A 23,373-nucleotide genomic window follows, 5' to 3' on the forward strand; every position below is an offset into this window, starting at 1 on the left:
CAAGAAACAATAACAATCATGTGCAAAGCATGTAAATGGTTGTCATCAACCGCATGTAATGAGCAAGTATGAATCATGGGTGATGCAACAAAGCAAGCAATCATAGGAATCAAGTCGTGCAAGCTAGTAGTGCGAAGATGGAACATACTAGAGGAAATCATGGCAATCATGTCATGTGAGCAAATAAGAGGCATAGACAATGCATATGACATGTCGCAAGCACGAACACAAAGCAAGATCATAGTATCATCATAGGCATGGGTCACAAAGAAAACATGGCAATAATAAGTGATATCTCCACCAAGCTTGCAAATACACATAGAAGTACTAGAATAAATCATCATGTGTAATGCAAAGCATGGGTCACAAATTCATGGCAAAGGCATAGGAATGAGCATATCATGCAAAGTAAACATGGCAAGATGGGCATATAATATGTAATGGACAATAACCCATAGCCAAGTGAGGGTCATGTAGAAGAAATGTGCGAAGACTTCGCGTGAAAAGAGCGGTGGGAAGGACAATCCATGGTATCCTAAGGCATCGTTGCTCTCTAGAGCTCGTTTGGTCAACTCATGGTATTGTGAGGTTGACATGTAAGCATGGGTACCTACACAACAAATACACAAGTGAAAGAAATTGTGCGTGTGTGGTAAATGTACACATCATCCATCATGATGTGTACGTGCATGTGTGAGTTAGCACAAGATAAGCATCGCTCAAAGAAATTTGATGCATGGTATAGGAACATGTCATCCATCATGAAAGAATAGTTGTTATGTATAACACGATGGGGATGCGAATTGAGCATACAATTATATGGCACATCAATAGCATGTTTATTCATGGGAAGCATATGGTGCACACAAGTATTGGGATCATGCAATGGGTGGGAGTGATCACAATCTCCTAAAATATATGAGGAAACTATGGGGGTCTCCTCATGTGCAATATTTGAAACATCATATGGAGAAAATGGGCAACACCCAAAACAATGCATATCCGAAGCAAGATGGTTATGGCATGTCATATGAGATAAATGATGCAAAGGTAGCATGTCAATATCATCAGAAGAGAAACAAATGCCAATAACCATAGGCTTGTCATCTATGCCATAAGTGCAAATTGGGTTAATCTTAATGGCATATGCATAGTCACTATGAAGAGATTGCAAATATGACATGTGGTCGATCTCATGCATAGCATATGACAAGTCAAGCGGATTGGCAAACATGATGTGACCGAGAGAATTAGCACAAGAAATCCTATGTAACATGGCATCACAACTAATAGACTCCACATGGTAATCATCATACTCATCATAAATGGGTAAATCATCGCATGGGAAGTCACACTAGCATGAAGCATGGAAATAGGTTGATCAGCATCATGCAAGCAATCAATGTCATGATAGTCCACTAGTGGGACAAGAGCATCACCTTCACCTATGTTACCTTTGTCATTCCACTCACGTGGTGTAGGTGAGGTGGGTAAGACCGAATGGTGGTCAAGATCATCATTGTGATGGAACCATGTGGGGGGTGCATCATATTCCACCATGGCCATCGTCTTGTCGAAAGGTAGGACGAAGTCGTCGAGAATCGGCGTGTCATCATATAAGGGACCTAGCACCAAATGAGAAGACACAATAGAGGTAGAGGTCAAGTCGTTAGTGTTGAAAGTGGCCTCACATGACCTATCAACTATCTCACTCTCTCTATGTGGTGGTTCAATCACTGCCACAAAATAGGTGCACTCAATCTCATGTATGGTGGAGTCACTCATCTTACTCAAGTGGTGGGGGTTGTGGCTCTCCTCACATGGGAATTGGGGTAACACATCTATGGGGCTAGTGGTGAAGTCACTCTCACTCTCAATATGGTGGCACAAGTCACTCAAGTCATCATACGTCATCATGGTCAAAGGGAAAATCCCATGCTCAACCATCTTGTTATTGTCGCCGTGGATGAAGGCCGAAGATGGCACATGATCACTCTCTCCTCCTAAGATGGAAGCATCATCCTTGCTCGTCACCATGTCGCTCGCCTCCAAAGCTTGGTCCTTGATTGTGTCCGTAGTCGTAGTCGTCGTCGCACCATCTTGAAAAAGAGTCGAAGTAGACTCGGCATCGTCAATGCCACAAAGAGGGATGGCGGTGAAGTCGAACTTGGGAGCATCGTCTTGGAGCTCGGCGGGCTTGGACATCATGGTGGTACTAGCCTCATGCTCGTTCTCATGGAGCTTGGTCATCGCGAAGTGAGCTTGGAGTGGAGAAGCTTTGGCCTTCATGAGTTCTTGTTCCACCTTGAGAACATCAATGTAGTTGTCGTCGAGGGACTTGTAGTTCTCGAGGAAGACCGTCTTGGAGATGTCGTTGTGCAATCCCATCATGAAGTGGAACTTCATCGAAATGGGGTCATCCACATCGGCTCGTTGCAAGGCAATCTTCATCTCCTTGAAGTACGCGTCGATGGACTTGGATCCTTGGGTGGTGCTCTCCAATTGGCGTAGAAGTTGTTCCGTGTAGGCTGGAGGCACGAACTCTCGCTGCAAAGCTCTCTTCGTCTTGGGACAACACATGTGGTAGGTCTCCAAAGGTGCGTGAAGCCACCATGTCGACACGTAGTCATGGAAGTTTCTTGTGGCGCACTTCACTTGATCTTCCGGAGGAACTTGATGTAGCTTGAGGTAATCGTCCATCAAACGCTCCCACTCGAGATACTCCTCGGGTTCTAGAGTCCCATAGAAAGGAATCTCATGGTCGATGTCGAGGTCGTAGTAGCTCGTGGAAGTCGTGGACTTGAGCTTGGGGAGCTTCTCTTGAAGTGCTTGTGGGCGAAGATGTCGTATGTCCATAGGCGAAGATGCCTTGAAGTCGCTTGGCGAAGATGCCAAGGGGGATGGTGAAGTCGTTGAGCGGTTGTTGGTGTTGAGCTCTTGACCTTCACGTCCTTGTTGGTGATGGTGTCGATGCTGATGTGATCTTGCCGAAGATGGTAGCTCGGAGGCATGTGCTCTTGAGCGTCTTCTCGAAGATGAGGAAGACCACTTGTAGGACTTGATGAGGGCCTTGATCTCCTCTATTTGAGCTTGCATCTTGGCGTCGGTGGAGTTGTTCGCGGCATCGAACTCGTCGTTGTTGTTGTAGACCGAAGATGAAATGCCTTCCCTATCCATCACAAGACTCAAGCAAATATGAGTGGGAGAAAGAGAAGAACGAATACCAAATGTACCTTGACCGAAGTTGAAAGTGGATCAATGATCACTCCTCAATGTGGACAAGGAAAGCACAATTGGTACCAATTCTTGTCGGTTTCTCACACCTACACAAATAAGGCTTATGGTGGAGCTCGGTGAGGATAGTGGCACAAAAATTTGATGTAAAATGTTAGCAAGAGTCAATAATGTTGAAAAAGATTCACAAATTCGCAAGTGTAACAAGTAGACCAATAGCAATATGTGGCACACGGAAACGCACACACAGATAGATAAATGGGGTCGTGCAACCAAGGATGAGCACAAAATGTGGAATCCATGGAAAACGCTCGTGTTGCACAAGTCAAGAGAGACGCTAGCACGATTGCTCTATAGGTGGATACGACACTTGTGCACAACCTATGATATGCAAAATGGATAAACTTTCTATCTCAAGTATGCTATGTATGTATGGTTCCCGGTGTTTGATCCAAGATGATCGGATATGACAATCTTATGCAATGTGGTGGATGCTATGGCTATTGCTTACAAGCTATTTGCTCTTTCTCTTTTGCTTAAAAGCTTATTCTTTTTTTTCCTTTTTTTGTATGGCCACTTTGCGAAATGCACAAACCAAGATAGCTATTGTGTATATGCAGGAACAATCTTGTGACACAAGGGATGATATGATGATACCAATATGATATGGTATGTATGTAATGGAAGAGTGGATCACTAATGTGCACAAGTAACGTTGCCGGCAATACTCAAATGGCTAGTCTTGATAGGCAAGTAACGCAAAATGGGCTAGGGGTTATCAATGCAAAGGAAAGGGAATATACAATGGAGTCGTCAAGGTTACCGTCCGTGGCGATGATGAGAGGCGGTGTTGTCGATGTTGACCCGTTCCTAATTAGCCGAAACACCTTAAGAAACGGAAAAACCACAAACCAAAATCTCAAGGACAAAAGTCAAATGGTGGTAGCGGAAAGCGGTGGTTTTGCACTAGGCAATGCGGAAGTGGAGGTTATGGTGGACTATACACGGTGTCGGAGTTGAAAGCACGATCCCTAAGTAGCCTAAACACCTTAGGAGACACAACTCACAACACAAACAAAATTGGGTTAAGTTGAGGCGGCGGAAGTGTATGGTGGGCAAGGTTATGCGGAAATGATGGTGGTGGTCTATGAAGAAGCAACCGTCCCTAAGTAGCCGAAACACCTTAGGAGACTCAAGTCACAACTCAAACAACCACATATACAATGGGGATCAAAATGTGTTAGGTTGCGGAAGTTGGTGGTGGTAATGCAGATGATATGGTGGAGGGCCTAGGCAAACATGCCAAATTTCAGAAAATTTGATGGAGTCAAATGATGTTGGTGGTATTTTTGTGGGAAGGGGATGTCAAGAGCTTCCAAACGAGCTAAAGAACATCAAAAATGGAGTTCTGATGAATTAGTTATGGCCAAAACAAAAATTCAGCCGTGTCAGTTTCAGGGTTAGCCGGACAACCGGGAGGAGGTCCGGATGATCCGGGAGTACTTCCGGATGATCCGGGTTCGTCAAGGCCGGTTTTGTCATGGGGGGGTCCGGACGTCCGGGGGGCTGTCCAGCTGATCCGAGTGGAGTCCGGATGATCCGGGAGAACGTCCAGATGATCCGGGTAGGTCAATCCGCTCGGGATTTGCTCTCGAAGTCCGTTTTTGTGGGCGGAAATGGATGATTTTCGGGGCAAATTCAGGAGATTTCGTGGATGGAAGGTGGGGAAACTTGGGGAGATGCTAGATCCACTCGAAACCAAGCAAATCCATGGATCAAAATCAACAAAACATCATCAAAACCAACAGGTCACAAAAAATTTGTGGCTATTTTTGGTGGGGATTTTCGAATTTAGGACGAAATCAAGCAAAAGAAGGCTAGAAAACGGTGGGGGAGGCTCCGAAATCGTGATCAACGTGGCTCTGATACCACGATGATGTAGGGTAGAACCCTAATCGCCCGATCTTTCACGAAAGGAGCGGATCCCGCGATGAACACGAGGATGGAAACGAGGGGAAAGACACGAGAGGAACACGAGAAACCAACAAATATGATAACACATGTGCTAAATCCATGAACACAAAGGAAGATACAAGATCCAAAGTCAACAACGGATGATACAAACGGTAACCAGTTCTTCTCCGTAATGAGGTCTTGAATCCACGGGGGGATCTCCCCTTAGAAAGGGGCTTGAATCCAAAGGGATCTTCTCCGTAGAGGCCACGGTCTCTCTCGTGGAGTAGATCCGATATGGATGAGCATAGCTCTATCTCTCAAATGAGCTATCACAACGCTAACCCTAGAAAGGAGGTGGAGGAGGTCTATTTATAGTCTAGTGGGTGAAGGGGTAAGTGAGGGGGCAAAACAGGTACATGGGCCTCGGCCCGGGGGCCTGCACGCAGGCAAGGCCGGATGATCCGGGCGTCGTCCGGATGATTCAGGACCTCGTCCGGATGATCCGGCTCTGCCGTGGAGATTCTGCAAGCTTTGGGTGTCTTCGGACACAATTACCCGGATGATCCGCAGGGGGACCCGAATGATCCGCCTGAGCCCGGATGATCCGGACGGCGGTCCGGATGTCCGACCTGGCTCCCGCAGCCTCTCCATCTTCTTCTTCTCCTTTCTTCCGTCTTCTCTTCCATGCCTCCCTCGCGGATGGTGTAGTCGTTCCTTGGCGCTTGCACTCCTCCTCGACATCCGTGAAGCTCCGACAATACCTATGCATGCACACGGGAGGAGTGTCAAGTAGTATACCATCCTTAAGAGGTTCAAGTGAACATGTGTAAAGGAGATGATTCACCTTTGTGTATGTGAAGTAGATGTCGCACGTGTCACTTGCCAAATGGACTCTTGACATGGTGATGTCCGTAGGATGCTCCGCGTCAATAGGACTCCTCTCTACTACTAGAACCGGAGGAGTAGTATATTCTAATCTAAAGTCATTACAAACTTCAATGCCCAAGCATGGAACGACTACAAACTGCCATCGATGGTAACGCCAATCCCCAACAAACGTTCGCTGGCAGACATTGCAAATGCCCGCGACACAGTTACAGTATGTTTCTAAGGGTGGCAGTTTTGCCAAATACTATGTCTTAAAAACAGGCCACCGTCAGATGGAAATCTGACAGTCACGTGGGGTTCTGCAGAATTGAGCTCGTGGCGAACAATCGCCAGATATCATTACTAAAAAAGGTTAAAACACCCGGGGCGATAACTTGCACCAGCTGACCACTAACAGTGATACTAACATAGTTTTAAAATGGTCAAAGACCATGTCTACGTGGTATTTGGAATTATATGGAAACTAGCAAGATGCATGTGCATTGCACGGAACATCAAGTTGCATTTTTTTTACAAAACACCTGTTGTGATTGACCCATGCAGGAGTAATCCCGTGTGTAAACACTAATGACATCTTCAGAATTTTATTGGAAAAATGGTATCTCGAGAATTTCATCAAAAAAATGCTATCTCGAGAAAGATGAGAGGTAAGGTGAGGACGAGTGGGGCAAGGTGGTGACTGGTGGTCGGACTGGGCGGAGGCATGGGGATGGATGGCGCCGGTAGCGGCCACCATGCCAGATTGTTCCAGAGACTTCATTTTTTAATTGCTCAGCAATGAGGTTGTGGGAGATAAGGATGAACGAGGTGAGGCCTTATCTTTAAATGTGGAGAGAGGTGTGGGTATCTTTTGTAAAATTGCCATAGTTCGCTTTCTATCCCTCGGCTATAGATCGGACAGTCAGTATTACAAGATGGCAGGCACACCATCATCACCAACTCGGTTTTTATAAGAGTAGAGATAGAGACTAGGGAGGAGCACCATCTACTGGTTTGTGTGCTACTCCTGCGCTCCATTTGATGGTCGCAACGTCCCATACAACCACTCCCTCCCGTGCTCCATTCGGCGGGCGCTGTTTGAATTTGGGGAGCGCACTCGCGCGACTGCTGGCAGCGATGACTTCAGCGACAATGACTTCTTCCCCGACCTCACCAACCTCTTCCTCGACGACATGGGCGACAACCTCAATGCCAACGGTGTTGCTCCCATTGCACCCTATGTGTTTCTGTCCTTCTTGTTCAAAATCGTGATAGAATTCATGTTTATAGTCTGTGTCCTAGATTCGATCTGTTCATCTACTATGCTAGTCCACATGGTTAGTTTAATCTCTATTATAGTCGTCATGATTTATTTTGTGCTTAATCGGATTAAATATCATAGTAACTTGCTCATATATTCAATCTGTGCAACATCCCCTATAGCCACTCCCATTTCATGGACGACCTGGTCGATGCCTACAAGGTTCCCTACATCTACAAGAGTTTCGGCTGCGAGAGGTACGCTGTATCAATTTGACCTCAAACGGTGAAATCCCTGTGTATAAGTGTCATCCCTGGATCGGTAATGCTGACACGCACAGTACTCGAGGATTTATAGCAGAGTGCAATCACACACTTATTACATCAAATGTCTCAAAGAGAGTACTTATTACAATAATATGGCTTAAGTCCTTCTAATAAGATAACTGCGAAGCTTCGAGGGTAAATGAGTCCATCAACTCCAATGGCATAGTTGAGTGCACGACAACGACGTAGCACATCTTACTCTTCGTCTGAAAACTCTGCAACATAATACGTTGCAGCCTGTGTAGTTCAGCACATGGAATATGCTAGCAAAATAACAATATAGAACAATGAACATGTAACAACTATAACTATATACATATTTGGCTGGTGGAGGCTCTATGGATATTTTTGCAAAAAGCTAGTTTTTCCATACAACAAAGGAATAAATTTTATTTAACTACAAAGTTTGTTGAAAACATTGAGAAGGTTCCTCCAACTCAATCCCAAATTAATAATCATCAACCCAACAAATATAAAAACAGCAAGGTAACTAATGATAAAAGTGAGCACAAACGGTATTGCAATGCATTGAAATACGGCCTAGTGTTCATATTTTCACTAGTGCAAGTTCTCTCAACAATAATAACATAATTGGATCATATAACTATCCCTCAACATGCAACAAAGAGTCACTCTAAAGTCACTAATAGTGGAGAACAAACGAAGAGATTATTGTAGGGTACGAAACCACCTGAAAGTTATTCTTTCTGATCGATCTATTCAAGAGTCCATAGTAAAATAACATGAAGCTATTCTTTCCGTTCAATCTATCCAAGAGTTATTACTAGAATAACACCTTAAGACACAAATCATCCAAAACCCTAATGTCACCTAGATACTCCAATGTCAGCTCAATTATCCGTGGGTATGATTATATGATATGCATCACACAATCTCAGATTCATCTATTCAACCAACACAAAGAACTTCAAAAAGTTCCCCAAAGTTTCTACCGGAGAGTCAAGACGAAAACGGGTGCCAACCCCTATGCATAAGTTCACGCGGTCACGGAACCCGCAAGTTGATCACCAAAACATACATCAAGTAGATCACGTGATATCCCATTGTCACCACAGATAAGCACATGCAATACATACATCAAGTGTTCTCAAATCCTTAAAGACTCAATCCGATAAGATAACTTCAAAGGGAAAACTCAATCCATTACAAGAGAGTAGAGGGGGAGAATCATCATAAGATCCAACTATAATAGTAAAGCTCACGATACATCAAGATCGTGCCAAATCAAGAACACGAGAGAGAGAGAGAGATCAAACACATAGCTACTTGTACATACCCTCATCCCCGAGGGAGAACTACTCCCTCCTCGTCATGGAGAGCGCCGGGATGATGAAGATGGCCACCGGAGAGGGATTCCCCCCTCCGGCAGGGTGCCAGAACGGGTCTAGATTGGTTTTTGGTGGCTATAGAGGCTTGCGACGGCGGAACTCCCGATCTAGGTTTCTTTCTGGAAGGTTAGGGTTATATAAGAGGTGTTGGAGTCGGGAACAAGTTAGGGGGGGTCCCCGAGGCGTCCACGAGGTAGGGGCGCGTTCCAGGGGGGTAGGGCGCGCCCCCCACCCTCGTGGTGGCCTCGGGACTCTTCTGGCCCAGCTCCAGTACTCTGTGGGCTTCTTCTGGTCAAAAAATGATCTCGGTGAAGTTTCAGGTCAATTGGACTCCGTTTGGTTTTCCTTTTCTGCGATACTCAAAAACAAGGAAAAATAGAAACTGGCACTGGGCTCTAGGTTAATAGGTTAGTCCCAAAAATCATATAAAATTGCATATAAAACATCCAAGGTTGATAATATAATAGCATGGAACAATCAGAAATTATAGATACTTTGGAGACGTATCAAGCATCCCCAAGCTTAATTTCTGCTCGTCCTCAAGTAGGTAAATGATACAAACAGATTTTTTGATGTGGAATGCTACCTAACATATTTATCAATGTAATCTTGTTTATTGTGGCAAGAATATTCAGATCCATAAGATTCAAGACAAAAGTTTAATATTGACATAAAAATAATAATACTTCAAGCTTACCAACCACGCAATTATGTCTTATCAAAATAACATGGCCAAAGAAAGCTTATCACTACAAAATCATATAGTTTGGCTATACTTCATTTTCGTCACACAAAAATGCTCTCATCATGCACAACCCCAACGACAAGCCAATCAATTGTTTCCTACTTTAGTAATCTCAAACCTTTTTCAACTTTCACGGAATACATGAGCGTGAGCCATGGACATAGAACTATGGGTGGAATAGAATATAATGATGGGGGTTGTGTGGAGAATACAAAAATGGAGAAAGTCTCACATTGACATGGCTAATGAACGGGCTATGGAGATGCCCATCAATTGATGTCAATGCGAGGAGTAGGGATTGCCATGCAATGGATGCACTAGAGCTATAAATGTATGAAAGCTCATAAAAAAGAAACTAAGTGGGTGTGCATCCAACTTGCTGGCTCACGAAGACCGAGGGCATTTGAGGAAGCCCGTTGTTGGAATATACAAGCCAAGTTCCATAATGAAAAATTCCCACTTAGTATATGAAAGTACAACATAAGAGACTCTCTATCATGAAGATCATGGTGCTACTTTGAAGTACAAGTGTGGTAAAAGGATAGTAGCATTCTCCCTTTTATTTCCCCTTTTTTGTTTTCTTATTTGGCGTTTCTTTTTTTCCTTTTTTTGGCCTTTCTTTTTTTTCCTTTTTTGGGACAATGCTCTATTAGTGACGATTATCACACTTCTATTTATTTACAACTCAAACATTACAACTTGATACTAGAACAAAGTATGACTCTATCTGAATGCCTCTGGCAGTGTACCGGGATGGGCAATGAATCAAGAGTGACATGTATGAAATTATGCATGGTGGCTTTGCCACAAATACGATAACTACATGATCATGCATGGCAATATAACAATGATGAAGCGTGTCATAATAAACGTAATGGTGGAAAGTTGCATGGCAATATATCTCGGAATGGCGATGGAAATGCCATAATAGGTAGGTATGGTGGCTATTTTGAGGAAGATATAAGGAGGTTTATGTGTGACAGAGTGTATCATATCACGGGGTTTGGATGCACCGGCGAAGTTTGCACCAACTCTCGAGGTGAGAAAGGGCAATGCACGGTACCGAAGAGGCTAGCAATGATGGAAGGGTGAGAGTGCGCATAATCCATGGACTCAACATTAGTCATAAAGAACTCACATACTTATTGCAAAAGTCTACAAGTCATCAAAAACAAAGCACTACGCGCATGCTCCTAGTGGGATAGATTTGTAGGAAAAGAGTATCACTTGTCCCCGACCGCCACTCATAAGGAAGGCAATCAAAGAAACACCTCATGCTTCAAATTTGTCACACAATGGCTACCATACGTGCATGCTACGGGACTTGCAAACCTCAACACAAGTATTTCTAAAATTCACAATTACTCAACTAGCATGACTCAAATATTACCATCTTCATATCTCAAAAAAATTATCAAGTATCAAACTTCTCATAGTATTCAATGCATTTATATGAACGTTTTTATTATACCCATCTTGGATGCCTATCATATTAGGACTAATTTCATAACCCAAACAAATTACCATGTTGTTCTAAAATACTCTCAAAATAATATAAGTGAAGCATGAGAGTTTATCTATTTCTATAAAAAAACACCGCCATGCTCTAAGAAGATATAAGTGAGGCACTAGAGCAAACGACAAACTACTCCGAAAAATATAAGTGACACTCAATGAGTAGTCGAATAATTATGCAACTATGTGAAGACTCTCTAACATTTAAGATTTTTAGATCTTGGTATTTTATTAAAACATCAAGCAAAACAAAGGAAACTAAAATGACGCTCCAAGCAAAACACATATCATGTGGTGAATAAAAATGTAGCTCCAAGTAAAGTTACAGATGAATGAAGACGAAAGAGGGGATGCCATCCGGGGCATCCCCAAGCTTAGGCTATTGGTTGTCCTTGAATATTACCTTGGGGTGCCTTTGGCATCCCCAAGATTAGGCTCTTGCCACTCCTTATTCCATAGTCCATCGAATCTTTACCCAAAACTTGAAAACTTCACAACACAAAACTTAACAGAAAACTTGTAAGCTCCGTTAGTATAAGAAAATAAATCACCACTTAGGTACTGTTGTGAACTAATTCTAAAATAATATTGGTGTAATATCTAATGTATTCCAACTTCTCTATGGTTCATACCCTCCGATACTACTCATAGATTCATCAAAATAAGCAAACAACACATAGAAAACAGAATCTGTTAAAAACAGAACAGTCTGTAGTAATCTGTATCAAACGTATACTTCTGTACCTGAAAAAATTCTGAAATAAATTATTGGACGTGAGGAATTTGTATATTAATCATCTGGAAAAAGAATCAACTTAATAGCGCTCTCCATTAAACAGTGGTAGCTAATCTCGTGAGCGCTAAAGTTTCTGTTTTTTACAGCAAGATCGCAAAGACTTCACCCAAGTCTTCCCAAAGGTTCTACTTGGCACAAACACTAATTAAAACATAAAACCACATATAAATAGAGGCTAGATGAATTATTTATTACTAAACAGGAACAAAAATAAAATTGGGTTGCCTCCCAACAAGCGCTATGGTTTAACGCCCCTAGCTAGGCATGATGATTTCAATGATGCTCGTATAAAAGATAAGAATTGAAACATAAAGAGAACATCATGAATAATATGACTAGAACATTTAAGTCTAACCCACTTCCTATGAATAGGGATTTTGTGAGCAAACAACTTATGGGAACAATAATCAACTAGCATTGGAAGGCAAAACAAGCATAGCTTCAAGATTTTCAACATGTAGAGAGGAAACTTGATATTATTGTAATTCCTACAAGCATATATTCCTCCCTCATAATAATTTTCAGTAGCATCATGAATGAATTCAAACAATATAACTATCACATAAAGCATTATTTTCATGAGCCACAAGCATAGAATGTTTGTTACACTCCACACAAGATAAATTCTTCTCATTCAGAATAGTGGGAGCATCATAAGAAACTCGAATACTATAAATTGTTTCCACATTAAAGGAGTAATGTTCAGAAAAAGGGTAATCATAATCATGACAAGTTTATAAATATAATCATCTCTACTTTTTATAGCATAAGTATTATCACAATAATCATCATAAGTAGCGACTTCGTTCTCATCATAATCAATTAAAACCTCCTCGAAGTAGCGGAATCATTATTAAATAAAGTCATGACCTCTCCAACTCCACTTTCATAATTGTCACAATAAGATTCAACATCCTCCAAAATAGTGGGATCATTACTTCCTAATAAAGTTGACATTCTTCCAAACCCACTTTCATCAATATAATCATCATAAAGAGGAGGCATGCTATCATCATAATAAATTTGCATATCAAAACATGGGAGGTTAAAAATATCATCTTCATAAAGCATATCATCCCCAAGCTTGGGACAAACATTAATTGCAGCAAATAAATTCTCAAACATGTCATTTTCATCAAACATAGCATCCCCAAGCTTGGGGCTTTTCATATCATAAGCATAGTCACTCTCATCATTGATAGTATGGATAGCACCCATAGTATATCAATTATCATCATCACAATGAGTAATACGAGCAACATCATTTGGGAGGGATACCTTTTAACTTTGCTTCCCCATCTTTTTTTCTCTCCACAACATGTGTGGGTTTAATCCTCTTTTTGGAGCTTCTTATTAATGATATTGGTTGAATAGAAGGCTCCTCCTCTTTACCTGATTCATCATAAGAAATAATAGGAGGATATTGGGAAGTCTCTTCCCTTTCATTTGTATTCTCTTCATCTTCTATTTGTTTTCTTGTCTTTATGTAATTGGCAATATAAGGATTTTCAATGCAATTCACCGCACAATACATATAAATTTCCTCTAGATCAAAATCAAGAACTTTATCGAGGGCAAATTCTGGAATATCCTTAGTTATATGTTTAATTTCTTTGTAACCCAGAAGAAAACTAAGTTCATTATGATGTGCAAGGGAACTCAAGTCATCACAATTTTTGGACACAATTCGATCATGAAACAATTTGCATTGGATATTTAACTGACCACGTTCATTGCAAAGTTCACAAGGATGGCTAAGAAAATTTAAATTTTTAGCACAAACATCTAGCCTTTCTTGCAACCATTTAGTTTCTAAATACTTATGCCTCTTGCAAAATCTATCTTCCCTATTTGGTGTGTACGTGCAAACTCTATGCACTCCACAAAAATTGACATGCTTATACGAGACATTTTCATCATGACTAGTGCAATCATTATTAGTGTCATGGATATTCAAAGAGTTCGTACTAATAACATTGCAATCATGCTCATCATACAAAGATTTATTGCCAAACATTCTAATGCATTCTTCTTCTAACACGTTGGCACAATTATCGGAATCCTTGTTTTCATGAAAGACATTAAAAAGATGAAGCATATGAGGTATCCTCAATTCCATTTTTTTGTAGTGTTCTTTTATAAACTAACTAGTGATAAAACAAGAAACTAAAAGATTCGATTGCAAGATCTAAAGATATACCTTCAAGCGCTAACCTCCCCGGCAACGATGCCAGAAAAGAGCTTGATGTCTACTACGCAACCTTCTTCTTGTAGACGTTGTTGGGCCTCCAAGTGCAGAGGTTTGTAGGACAGTAGCAAATTTCCCTCAAGTGGATAACCTAAGGTTTATCAATCCGTGGGAGGTGTAGGATGAAGATGGTCTCTCTCAAACAACCCTGCAACCAAATAACAAAGAGTCTCTTGTGTCCCCAACACACCAATACAATGGTAAATTGTATAGGTGCACTAGTTCGGTGAAAAGATGGTGATACAAGTGCAATATGGATGGTAGATAAAGGTTTTTGTATTCTGAAAATATAAAAACAACAAGGTAACTAATGATAAAAGTGAGCACAAACGGTATTAAAATGTATTGAAACAAGCCTAGGGTTCATACTTTCACTAGTGCAAGTTCTCTCAACAATAATAACATAATTGGATCATATAACTATCCCTCAACATGCAACAAAGAGTCACTCCAAAGTCACTAAGAGCAGAGAAAAAACAAAGAGATTATTGTACGGTACGAATCCACCTCAAAGTTATCCTTTCTGATCGATCTATTCAAGAGTCCATAGTAAAATAACATGAAGCTATTCTTTCTGTTCAATCTATCCTAGAGTTCTTACTAGAATAACACCTTAAGACACAAATCAACCAAAACCCTAATGTCATCTAGATACTCCAATGTCAGCTCAAGTATCCGTGGGTATGATTATACGATATGCATCACACAATCTCAGATTCATCTATTCAACCAACACAAAGAACTTCAAAGAGTTCCCCAAAGTTTCTACCGGAGAGTCAAGACGAAAACATGTGCCAACCCCTATGCATAAGTTCACGAGGTCACGGAACCCGCAAGTTGATCACCAAAACATACATCAAGTAGATCACGTGATATCCCATTGTCACCACAGATAAGCACATGCAAGACATACATCAAGTGTTCTCAAATCTTTACAGACTCAATCCGATAAGATAACTTCAAAGGGAAAACTCAATCCATTACAAGAGAGTAGAGGGGGAGAAACATCATAAGATCCAACTATAATAGCAAAGCTCGCGTTACATCAAGATCGTGCCAAATCAAGAACGAGAGAGAGAGAGAGAGAGAGAGAGAGAGAGAGAGAGGGAGAGAGATCAAACACATAGCTACTAGTAAAGATGGCCACCTGAGAGGGATTCCCCCCTCCGGCAGGGTGGCCAAACGGGTCTAGATTGGTTTTCGGTGGCTATAGAGGCTTGCGGCGGCGGAACTCCTGATCTAGGTTTCTTTTTGGAAGTTTGGGGTTATATAAGAGGTGTTGGAGTCGGGAACAAGTCAGTGGGGTCCCCGAGGCGGCCACGAGGTAGGGGGCCACGCCCAGGGGGGTAGGGCGCGCTCCCCACCCTCATGGTGGCCTCGGGACTCTTCTGGCCCAGCTCCGGTACTCCGTGGGCTTCTTCTGGTCCGAAAATGATCTCCGTGAAGTTTCAGGTCATTTGGACTCCGTTTGGTTTTCCTTTTCTGCGATACTCAAAAACAAGGAAAAATAGAAATTGGCACTAGGCTCTAGGTTAATGGGTTAGTCCCAAAAATCGATAAAATAGCATATAAATGTATATGAAACATCCAAGGTTGATAATATAATAACATGGAACAATCAAAAATTATAGATACATTGGAGACGTATCAGCCCACAGATGGAAAGCATCGATATCGCTGATAACCGCTTAAGTGGGTGCGAGAGGACAACCACCACCGCTTTGCATGTGGGCCCAACATACATATGTTGAATACCCAAAATGCACAACTTTGATGTGCCACATGCCTCCAAAACCATAAACCATGCACCCACACAGAGCGAGCTTCATATTAAGCGTACTACATATGATGGTCCCCTTCCCCCCTCTTCACCGCATACTATATGCTCCTGCCGTAATATATGTACAAGTACAACCCAAAAGATACCTCATCGATGGTGAAATTAATTAACCTCTCCCGATGTAGGTCAAAGTGATGCATGCATGCATGCATCGACGATGGCTTCGTGGGCCCACAGATGGAAGCGTCACACGTGAGTGTCCTAGCTAGGATATATATGCATGTGGCCCAAAAAGGTGTTGTGTGATGTTTGAATAACCAATTTTACAATTTTTATGTGGCACGTGCCTCGGTAACCAAAAATTCGACACTGAGTGAGGTGTACTTGTTCACGGACGCATACGTATAGTATATATGCTAGTCCCCTCCCACCTCTTCAATGCGTACTATATACCACCATAATACAAACAAAAAAGATTATACCTTGCCGGTCAAATTAACCTCACTGCCGACTGTTCGTCAAAGTGATGGACGATGATCTCGTGGGCCCAAAGAAAGCGTCACACGCGAGTATCGAGTGTCGGTGTAGGACAACCATCGACTGCATGTGGCCAAAACATTTATGTATGAAAGGGTTCTGTAATGTTTTAAATAACGATTTCACGACTCTGATGTGGCACCAGCCTGCCTAACAAAATGGACAACCCACACGGTGGCTCACGACTCGTAGTGTTCTGCGAGCCACCCGCCACCCCTAGATGCACACACCCACACACACACCGTGAATCCACCGCAACTATGATGCATGTTAAATTAATTATCCCGTGGTGAACATACATGTTACCAAAGGAGGGAAATTTTAATTTCAAAAAATTCACAGAGATCATTAAGACGTTTTAATACATTGATTGATTGATTTTCTATGGGTATAATGTGCAAAAATCAAATCTGAGCTACATGCACACGTGACAGTGCACCTAAATGGATTGCAAAAACACACGTGTCTCACTAGGTGCATGTTTACTCCCCATGCAACACATTTCAAACATTGAGAATCTTGATTTCTAAATTTTAGTACATCCAAAACTTATTTGAAGTTCATGAAACTTATTGTGTTGTCATATGGACACCAATACAAAGTGGCTTTGTACTTTTTTTGTCAAATTATGGACCAATTTTGATGTAATCTTTATCTAATTACCGATGGGAGATTATTAATAATTGGAAACCAATATCCCAAACGGATTATTTATTCGAACCGTGAGCTTTAGACCAACAATGGATACGTGCCATGCTTCGGTTAAGCAATAAAGCGGCAGCATTAATCATACGTGCCGCCGCGCGACCTGTGTGGCGTGCGAGCAGGCGTGAGTTGATGGGATGCATGCGAGCACTCCGCTGGGCAAGCAGATGGGGAGGCGTGTGTGCAGGTGTGTGAATTGACAGAGGTGTGCTCGCTGCGCAGTGTCATTGGGAGGCGTGCGAGTAGCTGTGTGAAACTTTGGTAGGCATGCCAGCAGTCTGGTGCGCAGGCTCACCGGGAGGAGAGCCATCGGTTTGACCACCGCCCGCCTCTCTCCCACAACTCCCCCTACTCCATATTAATGGTGCGCTCGAGCGGCCGCACCCCCCATCCTCGCTACGCACACACAATCCTCTCTCTCCGCTTGCAACCTTGACGCCGCTTTCAGTCCTCAAAGCCATCAGTGTATGAGGATGCCGCCGAAGCGCCCCATAGGAGGGAGTGGTGATGCCGGGGCTGCTAAAGCACTGGAGCATGGCGTCGAGATGGAGATAGAGGTTGCCGTCACCGCCAGCAACTTATCGCTGCACCCTAACATCGTCGACAGCGCCGAGCTTCCACAGCCGGAGGCGGAGTTTCACACCGACTCCGACGACCACTCCGGCGACGACTCCGAACACCACTCCAGCGACGACTCCGACAACGACGGGCAGCTGGTTAGTCATCTATACCCATTTATGTGTCAAATAGATCATAGAGTTTCTCTGGATACTCCTGCCTCCCCCTTTTGGAATAGAAATCCTATGGTTATGTTCTCCCGATCAATGAAATCTGAGTAAGTTTCGTTAGATCCGTGTAGTGTATTGATTATTTGAATGGTACAAGTGATTAGTTGTTTCATCTGTGCAAATGATTTCTGCTAGTAATCCGACTAGGGTTAGTGTTCGTGCTAATAATTCCTAGCCAGGACTTGACAATTGATTTTGAATGACCTACATATGTTTGTGCCCTTATTTTCTTCAAGATTGGTCTGTACATAGACGACTATGCTTAAAAATCGAACCATAATCTCTGAATATGTATAATTAAATAGCCATAAATTCCTAATCCTAATTCACGGCATGTAATCAGTGATTTGATGCCAAATTTGTTTTACTATATGTATAGGTGCTGTCTAACGATGTGGAAAGCAAGGATGAAGATGCCCAGAGGAGGTACAAGAGGCGAATCTTGAGGGAGCTTTATGCGGGAATGCATAACAGGTGTATTAGGACCTGGAACGATGGCTATGGATGCCCATTTTGCAACCACAAGATTCATGACACGTATCTAAGTGTTCTTGCGCATGCAAGAGGACAGGTCGTTGGCTCCTTCAAGCAGAAGTATTCTCGCAGGGTGGCGCACGGCGTGTACACTGAGTACCTGGAGAAGCTTCAGGATCGTGTCGGCTGCATGTGAGATGAGATGTGGGATGGACCGAACTATGTATGCTTGAGTATGCTTAATGACGGTTGAACTATGTATTTACGGTTGAACTATGCTTATGTACGTGTACGCTTATTATCTATGTCTGAGTATGTTAAATGTTTCGCCAAATTTTGGTAAAAATTACAACGGGGGACCAATAAACCAGGACGGAGGTAGTACGTCAATCACACACGGTTCCCAAAATTGGAACCGTGTGCAATGACTATCATTTTTCCTGCTGCGTCAATCGCACACGGTTCGCTCTAGCAAACCGTCACCCCCAAAATTCTTTGTGGGACAGAAAACCCTCACCACCCAATTCAAAAAAGAAAAAAGAAAACCCTCACCATCCCCACGTCACAAAAACCCTCACCCCACCCGCCACCCACCTCGGCCCCTCCGGTACGTTCCTCATTCACACCTGCACAAGCTCCTGCGCGTCTATGCCATGGCACCGCCTATCGCGGCGGTAAACACTTAGCTCGACGCCTGCCACCGCCAGGCTACCGGCAAAGCACACCGCATTTCACCACTTCCGCTTGCCACCGCCTATCGCTATCGACTTTCTCGACGCTGCTCGCAGTCGACCCAGCTCCACTCGGTTGGGGAATCTGCCGTATTGAGGGTTCTTTCTCATGGACGACAAGGTAACTAATTTACGAGATATTATCTCATCTCTTATCCCAGTTCATTTGTCTACTTTAATCACCCATCGAAAATCATCGTCAATTCATTTTTATTCAAGCTGATTTGAGGGTTTTGTTTCATTCATAGAATGTACAGTGCGCCGATACTTCAGAACTTGGCAACCGCCGCTAGAGATTCCATCTCATCGTACCAGATAACTTCAGGATGCACGCGGTATGTTCAATCTCACCCTAAATCGGTTGGCATGGCCTACTTTCCTGAACATATTCTAAATATTGCTACATTTGGATAAAAGGTGCCACATGCACCATATACGTCAAAGGTGATTTTTTTCCCTCTTCTTTCTATATTAAGAAAATTAATGATGTATTGTTCTTTCGATTACTCTCATATTTCCATGACATCATGTTTACCCTATTTGTTTAATTATAGACTTTTCTCCTTCGATTTCAACTGCTGTACATTTCTTTCAATTTGGGCCCATATTTGCATGTTACCATATTTGCTTTAACAACCCTACCATTTTCTATAGCACATCCCTCACTATGCAACAGATTATGTAGTGCACAATATTTCCCTTTACATACATCAAGGCTGCATGAATGTCATACTGCGCACAAACCATGGATTTACAATCGTTGCTACTGTAAGACTTGATGAATATGGCGACTCCTGTTTTGGCACTGGCTTTTGGAATGAAATTGCAAAGTTTTATGTACTGAAAGCTGGCACTAAAATTGCACTGCACATAGAAGGGCCTGGTCATGAGATATATGCTAACTTCCCCGACAAAATCATCCGTCCAGACTTTGTTCAAAGTAAGTTTTCTTTTCAAGTATCTGCATATGTTGACTTACCCAGCAATGTCAAATGAATTGTGTAGTAATTAAGCAACCAACTGCTATTCCCTTATCTTACTATATTCCTACCTAATAACTTCTAGTTGCCAATACACTTTTCTATTGCCCTGTTTTAACTAAATCTTCCTTGTACTCCCATTTCTATCAGAAAGTGCCACTGATAAGGAGACTCCGGAGGTGGAGAACGCGGCTGCCAACAAGCGGAGGCGGGGCAAGCTAGAACCGCAAGCAACTCCAGCAGGCCTAGACTTAATCAGCAGCCTCCCCTATGATATGTTGAGAGTCATCATCTCCCTCCTCCCAATCAAATATGGGGCGCGGACAACCCTCCTTTCCCAGCGGTGGCGCCCCCTATGGAACTCCAGCCCTCTCGACCTCATCGACACCATGAGCTCTGCCATGGCTATCGCATAAGCTTGGATGCGTTCACCAAGATCCTCGGTAGTCACCTTCGCCCAACCAAAGGCCTCAGAATGGGCAAGTTCCATTCCAACGGCAAGGACCGAGCCAAGCTTGACGACTGGTTCTGATCCCCCGCCCTAGATCAGCTCGAGGAGCTCACTTTTGATGATGGGCATATGCGGTCGCTGCCAACGTCCGCCCTCCGCCTCGCGCCCACGCTGCGCGTTGCCAAGTTCCGGAGCTGCCATTTCCCGCCCCTTAATGACGCGCCTGCTCTTATTCTACCATGACTGAAGCACCTCGAGCTTGTCGTCGTCTGCCTCTCAAAGGGTGACATGGAGCGCCTGCTCCGTGGCTGTACTGCACTCGAGTACCTTCGTCTTCAGGCGATCAATGGGTTGAGTACCTTCCACATCACCTCCATGACTCTTCGATCTATTTATGTGTATTGCTGGTGCGGCAAGAAGACATCACAAAAAGGTGGACCACGGTATGGTCAACCAAGAAACACCTGCACTTCAGAGACTACTTGTAGTTGATCAAGAAGGTCCGACAAGAATCAATGTCATTTCTACGCTGAAATTGACAGTGGTGGGCTACTCGTCTGACAAATACTCCGAACTTGTTATTGGATCCACACCCGTTCAGGTACAACAGCCACCTTCTACCTCTCCTTCTTCAAATTAACATTATTTCTAATTTTGAAGATGTTTGTTCGTCTGTCATTCAGAAAATGATTCCGACAAGCTTGACCCCGAAACGGCGCACAGTGAAGGTCTTGGCACTAGAATCTATCGGGCCCGACCTGGCGCAAGTTGTCAGTTTCCTGAGATGCTTTCCGTGCCTGGAGAAGCTATATATTGAGGTGATGTTCCTTTCCTGTTAAATGTTAACCATAAGGGAGTTCAATTTGTGACACCTTTTTCCAAGTTTACAATGACAATGTACTACGATTTCTGAAGGTTCTTTTGGAGGATTTCAGTACATACATGCCCCCCATATTGGTTGCTTGATCCATATGGTTACAATCAATAACCATTTCTCCTTTGGATTAATATGTACTAGTTTTCTTAGGGAACTTTTCATCCACTCAAACCTCTTGTGAAGAAGGCTACTTTTTTCTGGAATGTAATCAAATGCCCATGTTAATCATGTCAGATGGAAGATGGCATGTTAGTGCATTTTACAAATCCTGCAAACCAAATAGCTATGCATGTAGTAATGTTCAAAACTGCATGTAGGCACTAACATGTTTTCTTCTTTTGCAGATAAGATTAGGCCCGGTGGTGGATAATGTGATATAATATAACAATCACGTCGAATGCCTAGATCTGCATCTCTCAGAAATTACTTTGAACTCTTACAGAGGGATCTTACTGGAGATTATATTCGCCAGGTTCTTTGTTCTCACAGCAAGGGTGCTGAAGGAAATGAGGTTTGCCCTACTTTTTTTTGCAAAAATGAATGGTTGGTTGATCAGTGCTCGCGCCTGCGGCAGAATGGAGTTGGCTCCAAAAATGTTGAATTTCATTTTGGAACTTCAGATGACAGAGTAACCGGAAGTCATCGGGTCAACCCCATACATGACTTCTCAGTGGTTGTCCTCTTTGCAAAAATTGTGAGGTTTCGAAGCCAGACTTAGAAGCGGTGATATTAGTTTGAACCTCTCTTATATCCATGTTCAGCGCATCAGCGCGAGCGTTTGCGGCTGATGAGATGAATTTCATTTCTAATATCAGTTTGAACCTTGTAATCTTCGAATTTGAACCTTGTAACATTTCGAGCTTTTGTGGTACAATCGTTGAAATGGCATCGTATGAGACTCGTATATTGCTAGCGCTATTTTGACCTTAATATGCAATGGTGTTATATTTTATTAACCATTCTCGAATCAGTTTACCTTGTCGATCTCATAGCACACGATCTGTATAGCTAACTCGACTGCGATCTTCGACAGTATTGCACACAGTTGGTTTCTTCCACCATGTGCACTTTAGAGCGCAGAATTAATTATCGCACTCGAGTTTCCATCATCACCCTTCTGTGTAAACTTTGACCTCATCACCCAAGGATAAACTTATGACCGAAGTCATTCTACACACTTTGTTTTTACAAAGTTTTTTGCCAATAAATGCCCACGATTTGTCCCTCTTCTAGCCGATGCGTGGCCAAACTAGCTGGGCGGGAAGCTTGCGCGGTAAACAACGCGGTAGCGCGGGAATAGGCTCTTCGAGCCCATGCCTGGGGTGTGGTGTTGTCAAGCGTGCATTGGATTCTGGAATCCTCCGCGATGAACCCCGTGACAAGACATGGCGATTACAAGCCGACCGACCCCCATTTATTACAGCAGCTATTTAACCTACCCTTATGTCTATTCAACTTTTCGACTGTGCCCCACCATTTCAAGAAGCACACCCACCTCGAATAATTCGTAGAGGGTATCCTGTGCGGCTCCAATGGCACTCCGAGCGGCTGCCGATGACGAGCAACAGTTCACCATGCGTGCTGTGGTGGACACCCACAGAAGGTTCATGGACCCCTCGGTGGTGTACACCAACGACCCGGTCTGGGCGGAGCACTCCATCCACATCATGGAGCTTTTGCTTGCCGAGGAGAAGTACAAGGTGGTCGGGTTTGACCTCGAGTACACCCGCGCTCATGCCTGGTCTCGTCCCAA

Source organism: Triticum dicoccoides, chromosome 3A, assembly GCF_002162155.2.
Source record: "Triticum dicoccoides isolate Atlit2015 ecotype Zavitan chromosome 3A, WEW_v2.0, whole genome shotgun sequence".
Lineage (NCBI taxonomy): Eukaryota > Viridiplantae > Streptophyta > Magnoliopsida > Poales > Poaceae > Triticum > Triticum dicoccoides.